Source organism: Apodemus sylvaticus, chromosome 8, assembly GCF_947179515.1.
Source record: "Apodemus sylvaticus chromosome 8, mApoSyl1.1, whole genome shotgun sequence".
Classification (NCBI taxonomy): Eukaryota; Metazoa; Chordata; class Mammalia; order Rodentia; family Muridae; genus Apodemus; species Apodemus sylvaticus.
This window is the reverse complement of record NC_067479.1, coordinates 88,662,807-88,673,795: the sequence shown is the minus strand read 5'-3', so window position 1 is coordinate 88,673,795 and position 10,989 is coordinate 88,662,807.

The following is a 10,989-nucleotide window of genomic DNA, read 5'->3' as shown; positions in this document are numbered from 1 at the left end:
ACGTGCATGTCTATAGATCTCCCCCTTATAGACACTCCTCTATTTCCCCCAGATAAGAGCATTCAACTGCACAGTGAAGACTATCTGGATTTCTTTACACTACACTCCAGAAATCTTTCCATATCAGTATATCACGAGTGTCTCCCTGCTTCCTTCTGCTTGTGTGATGTAATTCTGTATGCACAGACCTGATTTAGTTTAGCATCTCTCTTCGGATACCCATTTCTATTGCTTTCTGCCTTTTTCTTTTAAAACCAGTATAATAATGGATCTCATGCGTATCCTTTCTTCTGTTGGGGAAGAGTGCTTAGAAGTTGCATCATCAAGTCAGAAGCAAGTGTAAAGTCAGTAGCCATTGCTAGGTTTCCCCTTTAGAATTAAATGGTTTCCAAGTTCATCAGCAATGCACAACCTGCTGTCTCCCCACACTGGGTACTACCAAGAGTTTTGGTCCTGACCACTCGAAAGAGATACAAATAATGTCTTGGTGCATCAGTTCTTAACCTATAGGTTGTGACCCCTTTGTGGGCTGAACAACTCTTTCACAGGGGTCACAGGTATCCTGTATATCAGATATTTACATTACAATTCATAACAGTAGCAAAATTATAGTTGTGAAGTAACAAGGAAATATTCTTTTGATTGGGGAGTCACCGTAGTGTGAGGAGCACAACATGAGAGATCTCAGCATTAGGAAGACTGAGAAGCACTGTCTTGGGACTTAGACTGTATTTCTCTCATTGTGGGGGAGGGGACATCTCTGGAACTTCGATTAGTCTTCGCTTTTCTGTTTCTCTCTTGAGTTGTTGACGTGCTTTATTCTGGTGTATAGAAATTATTTAGTAGAGAACTGTATCCTTGGTCATTGATATGTGTTACAAAGAACCACACATGCCTGCCACTTACTGCTGTATTGTTGGGTTTGCCATGCACAAGGTTTTAGTTTGCTGATTTGTTTTCGTTGTTACTGTTTGTCTGAGACAGTCTTAGGTAAGTTCAGGCTGGCCTCAAACTCATTTTGCAGCCAAGGCACTTAAGCCTTAGAATTCCTGATCTTCCTGCCTTTACTTGTCTAATGGTGAGGTTACAGATTTGTGCAACCAAGTGGGGCTCAATTCTAGCGTTCCTAAGATTAGTAGTCAGTCACGGGTCTCTACTCTTCTGGTTTCTAGGTTGGTCTCATTCTGAGTGCAACTCTCCCTCCTCCCTATGAGTTTCTGTTACACTTATGGTTCCATTTTGTTACATTCTCATATTTGTTTCACATGGAGTTTGTTCTAGTGAGAAGTTTGAGATGTGGGTCCAACTTTTTTCTTTTCCAGTTTCCCTGACTTCATTCCTTGAATAATGAGTTTTCACACTAGGTTTGAAATGGTGTATTACCTTAGGCTAAGTTCCCATGTGTAAGTTCTGAGTTTCTTTGTACTGCTAGGCTGCCCAGCATCTCATTGTTGGTCACGTGGCTTGGTATTGACAGGTAAGTGAGGCCCCTCGTGACTGCTCCCCTTTCGGCTATGTTCTAACTTCTCTCCCTGTCAAAGACTGTGACAAGCTCACGGGTTTTGCTCTTTTGGAAGAAAAGTCAGTCCAATTTCCTGGGTGCTGGCAGAAGATGCAAGAGATGGCACTTTAATCATAGCTGAGAAAATGGCTCAGCAGGTAAAAGTGCCTCCAGTACAAGTATGAAGACATGAGTTCGAATCCTTGGGACCCACATAAATGATGGAAACAGTAGCATGCATCTGTAATCCAGGACTGCAGGGAGATGGGAAGTAGAGATAGGAGACTCTCCAGAAACCAGCCCAGCAAGCCTGCTCGACCAGGCAGCAAAGCAGCAAGAGGGTCCTATCTCAGACAAAAGGTAGGGCTGACATCCAAGGTTGTCCTCTGCTCTCTGCATGTATGTACACACATACGTGGGGGCTTTACTATTCATATCATCAGCCATGGCCAGAGGAGCAACATTTGTGAGGGTCACATGAGCCCTGGTTGCCAGAGCAGAGATGAAGACCACAGCTCATACGGCGGTTGTGTTAGCAGGGAATTGAAGGCTGATCTCTCCCCAAGAGAGAAGCATCATCTTTATCCTGTGGGCAGTATGCAGGCTTCTCTCTGTGCCTGAGGCCAACAGTCTCTACTGCCAGGCATGCTCACTGCAGATAGAGTTTAGAGTAAGAGTAGGCTCTGCTCAGCCAATGCAGCAGATAAGGAGTCCGTGGAGAATTGTCTCGATACTTATTTATTTTTCCATAGGAACGTTCAAATCAGTTTGTCTAAACACTGACAACAAAGGCTTGGTTTCTATCGAGACTCTTATTAAATTCTGAATCATCCGAGGGAGAACAGACAATTTCACGATGTTCGTTTTCATGTCCAAGAACATTATTCAACTGCCTCTTGTTGCTTGGAAGCATTTTAATACTTTCTCTACTTAGATCTTGCACACTTTGTATGTTTATTCCTAGGTTTTTCATCTTTTTCGTTGTGGCTATAAATGTTTTCTGTTCCTATTTTATCTTCTAACAGGTTGCCATTAAGTCTTGCTCTTTAAATGAGTGTGTTCCCTCCAGGGTCCCTCCTCCATTTTCTTCCTTTCTTCTTCAAGATTTCCCAGGATGATCTGGTTCTTTCCCAAGCCTTCCTGAGCATCTGCCAGTTGATGCCTCCCGACCATCATCCCTACCCCAAGCTGTCTCTGGAGCTCCTCGAGCAGATGCTGTGCCTGCCCCATGGGTATGCCAAGCTTTGAAATTAAACTCTCATTCTTGTTCCCAAACCAGTTACTTGTACCGTGCGCTGGGCTCTCTCCTCAGGTGCTGCAGCAAGGAAAGAGCTCTCTTCCATTCAAAAGACTTCTGTTCATCCTTTGTCCTCGACTCCTCTTTAAACTGTGTCCCCACTTCTGTCCTAGCCGCTCTGCCTGTACTCCCTGTGGATGACAGCACTGTCTCCCAAGTAAGTGCTAAGTCTCATGTCTCCTCTTTGCTCTTCTCCCCATGAGTGACCCACAAGTGTGGGTTAAACAGTCCTCGGAGGCATCAGGGTAAAACAGAGCAGAGAAATCTCCTTTTCTGGCCATGGGTGACCTGGTCTCACTCACCTCTCGAACCTCAAGCCTTTTGAATAAGCTAGCTTTGTGTAAAAGTAACAACAAATCTGACAGAGCCTAACACTTAACAGAAAGACTTATTTATTTTTGGCTTACAGGTTCGTGCATGTCTTTTCATCATGCTGGGGAGGGTATGGTAAAACTGAACAGTTGGCATCATGGGGGACAGGAAGTAGAGAAAGGGGTAACAGGAAAATGAACTGTCAAGTGTAATGCTTAAAACTCACCTCCAGTGACCGACTTTCTCCAACAAGGACCCACCTCCCACTTTCTGTCCTTTCCCAATGAGGTCATAAGACTGTGAATCCATCAAGGAGTTAATCCATTGGTTAGCTTAGAACATTCAAGATTCCAAACACTTTCTAAGTATCCGCAAACTGCCATTTACCCAGTACAAGAGCCTGTGAGGGACGTTTCATATTCAAACTCCAAGAGCTTCCATTTCAAGCCCTTTAACCCCTAAGCATTCCTACATCTTTGAGGTTTTTTCCTGGATGTCTCCAACCATCAGTGTCTCCTCTCCCTGGCTACCCTAAAGGTTGGACTGGAACATTAGGTCCTTCAGAAGACTCTCCATGTAGACAACATGCCTTCTCTTCATCCATCTATCCATGTATTCATTCTTCTTGTTCCAAGAATCTGGCTCTCCACTGACCAAGCTCTCAGCTAGGTACCAGTGGTACAACATGAACTGAACACAAGTCACTACACTTCCACAGACCCTGTTCAAGATCCTGTTGACTAATCTCCAAGCCAGGGCCAATGGCACCTGCTGCTTATTGGATATACAGACACTCAGGCCCCAACCTAGTCCTGCTGGATCAAGTCATCACTAGGAAAGGATCTCTTTCGGTAGTGAGCTTCAAGAAGCCAAGGGTGAGGTAGCACGTGACCAGAGACAAGTGGCTAATGAGGTTCGGTACAACCTAGAGCAAAGCCCAAGGTATTCTGAGACTAGGGTGAGAGGTAACGCTTTTAATATAAAGGGAACATGGAGGATCTGGGTAGGTGATCTCAGGACAGCAAAGTCAGGCAAGTTGCATGCAGGAGGGGCATCCAGACTTAGGGTGCAGCTTGAGCAAAGGCACAGAGAGGAGAAAGTGTGCTAGGCATGGTGTCTCCCTGATCACCAAGCATAAAACTCACAGGAACAGACTTGCATATTGAGTGTTCCATGTCAACTTTGTATCTCAAATTCACACAAGCCTAGATTTTAATGCAAAGAGCCATAACGTAGTGGTTCTCAAACTTCCTAATACTGTAACCCCTTACTATATAGATTTATATATTGTGATGAACCCCCAACCATAAAATTATTTTCATTGCTCCTTCATAACTGTATTTTTGCCACTGTTATGAATCGTAATGTAAATATTTGTGTTTTCTGGAGGTCTTAGATGACCCCTTGTGAAAGGGCACAAACCCCCAAAGAGGTCACAAGTCATGGACTGAGCTAAGACAGCCCACCGTGTAGGCCAGGGGTGCTACCAACTGAACACAAGCTTCATGCAAGGAGAAAGTAAAAAAATATTAGAGAGGTCCAGCTGGAAGGAGAAGATATGGTGCATATATGCTGCTATATAGCCTGGACTGCCTGCCACCGGCCATACTCACCCTCTGGGCTTGAGGACAAGGTGGCACAAAATCAATGGCTCAGACTCCCAGACCCCAGGAGCAGGGAGAATGGGGCTCATTTATTAACTCCCAGGGAGCACCCTTATACCCTCCACCCATGTCCCATTGGTCCCAAGCAAGCATGGCCTCCAGTTGACAGTTGCTGATTGGCTGTTACCATCTGCATCACCAGTCTCTAGGCGGCTCTCAGGCAGGCTTCAATTTGACCCTCATGCAGAAGGATGGCATTTATGCAGAGACGACCATCCCTTCTACACACATACAGAGAGATACCAGGGTAGCTCCAGATACAGAGCAAGTTGGTAAAAATGAAACCCAAGGCTGGGAGCCATAGAACAAGCAGTAACTGGAGGGTGGGGCAAGCAGCTCAGAGATGGACTGAGCACCTGCCCTGGGCAAGGCCCCTTGCCAGTTCTTTGAGTAAAGTTAGTCCTCAGCAGAGGAAGACAAGGGGAACCTGAAGAGGACACAGAGGCATAAAGTACAATTGCTTGGTCAGGGGCCATTGTCAGAAAGCAAGAAAACTGGGATCTGAGCCCAGGCCTAACCTTTTGGACACGCATATCTTGTCCACTTGACTTTGGACGTTGTGAAAGTCAGTGAGCTCTCAGACTTCCTGTGAAAGAAGGATGGGTTGACTAGGATCAAGCGATCCTTTGGGCAGTGTCAGCTCTCGGGCAGCAAGAACTCTTGAGGCCATGGGGCTGTGACAGGGCCGACGAGTGCTGTGGAGAAACGAGACCCACCTGACTTCCCATGTGCACATTCTGTGGAGGCTTTCAACATCAACCTTTCTTTGTGAACCAGGGCTCCTCAGCAAGATGGAGGCCAGGGAAAGTCATGTCAGAGGGGAACTCTCTGGTGTATGCAAGCCAAACAGCACTTCATTTTCCTAGACATAAAGGATGCTTCACGGGCCCTTCCCTGTCTCCCTCACAGGAGCTGAACAGTAGAGGTACCGCCCTCATCTACATGTAGAAAGTATGGACTTTAAGTCCTTCTGCCTCTCCAACTCATTGCATTTTTGGTTTGGGCTGAGGTCATTTGTTTGAGACAGATCTCAACACAGTACAGGGTGGCTTTGAACTCTTTTTCTGTCCTAGCCTCCCAACTACCAAGATTACAGATGTTTGCAGCAGTGCCCAGCTGCACTTCACAACTAGGTGTCACCTCATGCATCCCCAACCTCTACCACCCTAGGGTAGAAGCTATGGTACTGCACCTCAGAGCCATCAGCAGGACCCTATGACATCACATGAAGAAGGTACTCTGTGGGTGACACAGGGCTTCCCTGGCTTGCAGTTTCCTTAATAACACCATGCAATGGGGAAAGTCACCTTACTGTGGCCTTCAGATCTGGGGTTAGTGAGGAAAACCAAGCTCCCTAACTCCACTACCATTTCCAAAGGCCTGGGGCTCTGACTGCTGGCAAAGAGGCCAAGGACTCCCGGAAGCCCAGCCACTCATAGGACTGACAGCCCAAGTATCCACAGTGGGGAGATGTGGATTACCAGAACAGAAGAGGGAGGTGAGGCGCTGAAGAGGCCAGAAGGACTTCAAATCCAGCTACAATCCATATGGCCAGCGGGGAAGGTGCCCACGTTGGCAGGGCTTCTGATCTTACAAGAGCAGCTAGATATCTAGCCAAGTTTTAAAATGTACCTCCTCCTGCTGCTGCTCCTCCTCCTTCTCCTCCTCCTCCTCCTTCTCCTCCTCCTCCTCCTCCTCCTCCTCTTCTTCCTCCTCCTCCCCACTGCTCCTCCCTGCCTCTTCTCCTCTTCTTTCCTGCTGTGTGTGTGTGTGTGTGTGTGTGTGTGAAGTGTATTCCTCAATCTCTTCTCACTGAACCTGAAAATCCCTTATTCCTCTAGACTAGCCTGTCCATGAACCCAGCGGATTCTTCTCCCTTTCTAGGAATTGTAAACCCATGGGGAGACCCAAACTCAAGCCTTTGTGCTTCAATAACTAGAATTTCATCCACTGAGCCACTCTCTCAGCTTCTTAAATGCAGTTTTTTAAGTGCATCTAATTTAGCAGCAGTATGAACAGGGGGAGGGGTAGTCTGTCTTAGTGGTTAGGATCTGAATTGTGTTGTTGTCACTGTCCTTGAACTTTGACAAGGACAATCCCCTGCTGTGCTGAGTGTGTGGGTACGTGCTCAAGAGCTCCTATTTTGAGCAAGGCGATGAGATTCTCCAAATGACGTCTGTCCCTATGTAAACACACGCAGAGATAGATTGTCCCTAAGTCTGTCAGCCAGCACCATTTCTTTCCTGCGCATGAGCACAAAAACTGAAAAGACCCACAGGTATCTATCTAATGTATGACATTTCTGTGACCCAGGAGCCCTACATTCATGTGTTGGTGCCTAGACATGTGAACTCCTATGCCCACTGGGCTGTGCCCTCCGTAAGAGGTGCAGCATAGTGCAAGGCTGCGTCCTGAGACAGCCCTGAGGGGTGGCACTGTCCACAATGGCGCACGGTAGTAGCTGCAGCAGCAAGGAAGAGAAGGCGCCTGCGCGCTAAGGAGGCAGGAGACACAAGGCACCCGCAGGGAGGGCCCAGCAAGCCTGAAAAAATCCTGCTATCTGTCGTGTTTCCAGGTCCCGGTTGTCCGCCCTGTCCCCAGCCCCGCAAGAGGAGCAGTGGGGAGGAAGTGGGAGGGAACAGAGAAAAGCTGGCAGTGTGGCAGCTGCACCCTGGGCGCTGCAGGAGGGAGGAGGGGGGCGCGCAGCCGCGGCCATTAGTCACCAGATGTCACCTTCTGCTGCCAAGGCGGCGGCTGGCTCAGACAATGGCCGCGCGGTGGAGGGGCGGGCCCGGCCAGCCCCAAAGCCTCGCCTCTGCTGACACCTACTGCCCTAGGCCCACACTCAGGCTGCCCAACCTCGGAGCTCTTTACTGGGGCTGGTCCCTGCACCACCTGCTCCACATGCCCTCCCCTCCCGTTATCTGCAGAGCCCCCTCACTTTTCAGTACCCGGTGCTGGAGGCACCTCCTGCGTTTCCTGCTTGCCTCCTTGCACCGGCCCCCCCTTCCAATTTCAGAACCTGTCTCTCAATGTGCAAGACTGTCTTGACTACAGAATGGGCTGTATGTGGTGGGGCAGGGACTCCCTTATTTTTTATTTTTTTTAACGCCCTCTGGAAAGTGCCTGGTACCTAGAGCTCTGATCTCCAGCGCGGTAAGATAAAGTTTATCTCCACAGTGGTACACTTGACCCCATTCAGAAAGGAAAAAAAAATCCTCCCTTCACTCCAGAAATCCAACCATGGACTTGCTGCATTTTCTCTCTGCTGGGCACAGATCCCACCCACACCCACCCCCCAAAGAAAATTAAAAATTAAATAAAAGGGAATCTTACACCCTTGGCTGGTGGCTGATATGGCGAGAGACCTTTTGTGATCATTTTAAATATGCCTAGGCCAGCCCTGGAGTGCCATGCTGAGCCTACAAGCTTGTGGGATGAGGAAGTAGACCCTGGCTCCTCCCTCCAAGCCTCTGTGTGAATGGAGAGGACCAGGAAGTAAACATGCTAAGCTCTGCCAGCCAAGCATGCATCTGAGCTCGGGTTTTGGAGTTTTGTTTTTATAAACCTTTCAGCATGCAAACAGTCTTAGGTCAGGGACCATACAAAAGCAAGCTACAGACAGGCTCAACATTCCCAGGTACACGCAGCTCTGTGGCCGTACTTGCAGCATTCAGGGAAGAAGCTTGGCACCACTGCAGGCTAGGGTCAGGGACAGACAGACAGACTCACCCAGGATGGAGTCCCAGTCTGTCTCTGGGCAGCTCATGACCTTGACCAAGGCTGGGAGTGGGTGGGAATAAGTGGGGGCGGGGCCAAGGTTGGGGGGGGGGCGAATGGAAACAGCTTTGGAATGTTCTTGAAGGTCTGCTAGAAGCACATGGGTTTCTACCACTTGTCCCTTACTGCACTCCTCCAGGGCTATATGCAAGTTCAAGTGAACACACACTGAACCTCAAGCAAGGGAAGAAGAGAAGACTGAGTTATAGTCACAGAAAAGCAAGTCACCTGTGCCGGATAGATAGGAGGTGGAATCCCAGCTTCGTCCTACCTGACTGTGTGACCCTTCAGTAAAATAACACATCTTTCTGAGTCTCTGCTGTTCCCATCCTGGAATACTCAGGGTGGCTGGTTGGTCTTGCCCAGAAAGACATATAACCCAACACCTAAAACATGATAAACCAAAAGGGATGGTGTCATGGCAGCTGTTGTGATGTGAGTTCTGTTATAGAAAAGCAGATGACCTTAGGTCCTCTGACTCTCAGCTCTATACACGGGGCTGCTGAGAACTGATGGCCATGTAGTCATGGAGTACTGCCTGGAGGAGGAACTAGTACGACCTTACCCTTTCACGGAGCCACTGGTCTCTTGGCGTCAGAGAAACGGTTGAAGTGGGAAAGAGGGATAGCTTTGGATCTATGTCTTCCCTTGGGAACAGGAGCCCACAGTGACAGAGACAGAGGATTTCCCCTGTTTCTATACCAGACAAGATTAGGCCAGGTGAATGCTTGTTGATTTGAACACCCTTACAGGGAGTATAATACCCTTTATCACAAATGTCATTCTTGTGTGGTAGAAAATTCGGATGAGTTAAAACCAAACAAGTGACACAATGCCCTATACTCCATGCTTCCAAACACAACCAGCAAAAGTAAGGGTCTAGGAAGTTCCGTATCTTCCTTCATGTTTTGTTTTTCAGGTAACAACTGAGAACCTGGGAGCCTTCACAGCTCAGGGCTCAGACACCTCCACTTGAAAACTGAGCCCCATGCGTGTGTGTGAGGTGGTCAAAGGCTTTCCCTCCCCTCCCTGTCTCCAGGTACCTCTGTTACATAAGCCTGTGTTTATCCCCTCATGGACTTCCTAGGAGCTGAGCATTTTCATAGATGGATGGATGGATAGATAGATAGATAGATAGATAGATAGATGATAGATAGATGACAGATATAATAGATGATTGATTGATTATAGACATATGAGATAGATGACTGATAGATGATAGATAGATAGGTAGGTAGATGATTGATAGATTAAAGATAGATAAGATAGATGACTGATAGATGATTGATAGGTGATAGACAAGATAGATGGATAAATAGATGAGATAGATAAATGATTGATAGGTGATCGATGGGATAGATAGATGTATAGATAAGATAGATAGATAGATAGATAGATAGATAGATAGATAGATAGATAGATAGATAGATAGATGATAGACAAAGAGGGAGAGAGAACGGGAGAGAGGGAGAGAGAGTACCAGATGAGGTAAACACCCCTATGATGGCAGCATCCATAAGACAGAACCAAGAGAATTGCTGAGTTCGAAGCCAGCCTGGGTTGTGTAATGAAATCTTGTGGCATGGGGTCTTAAATCAAAAATAATTTTTAAACCCAAGTTGTTAATAAATTTTATATATGAATATATACACATAGAATATTTATATATAGTACAAAATCTTTCAGCAGTGCTGAGCATTGCTCCTAGGGCCTGGACATGCTAATCACATGTTCTGCCACGAATGTCCCAAGCTCTTGTTGTTGCTGTAATGTTTCCTTTCGGTTGAGACAGGGTGTCCCCAAGTTGTCCATGCTAGTCTCTTGTCTTCTTCCTTCCACAACCTCTCGTGTATCTGGAATTACAGGTATGTGCCGCCATGCCTTGCATGAAGCTCTGTTTGCTTTCAGTTTTAAAGTAAACTTTCTGGGCAAGGAGAAATGACATGTGCCATGAGCCTGGAACTGTTCCTGGAACCTGAGTCTGGGTGCTGAAGTGAGGCCAAAGATAATCCAAAAATGTGTAATTCAAGTTTGTATGTCTAAAAAATAGGTCCAGATGCCATCTCCTGGGCCCACGTCCCCTGACATACTGTGTGACCAGGTACAAGCAGAGTTAGGTCTGGTATGTAATTGTAGCCTATGCCTCCCAAACCCATGTCACACGTCAACAGCCAGGAAACCAAGGTGGCTTGGGCCAGTCCTTGTCGATTGTAAACTGTTGTTCATCTATAAAACATCTATGCCAGCCGGGTCCACACAGAATCCGACTGTGATCACGTGTCCCAGTGTCATGGCATGTTTCTTCTGTCCCCGTCATGTTTTTTTCCCAGAGGAGGTGTAAGTGGCACTGTCTGGAAAGGTCAAGGCCTCCAGTTTGTGCGTATCTCGAGCAGGTCCATGGAACCGAGGAAAAGAACGGAAGGCAACAAGGGAAA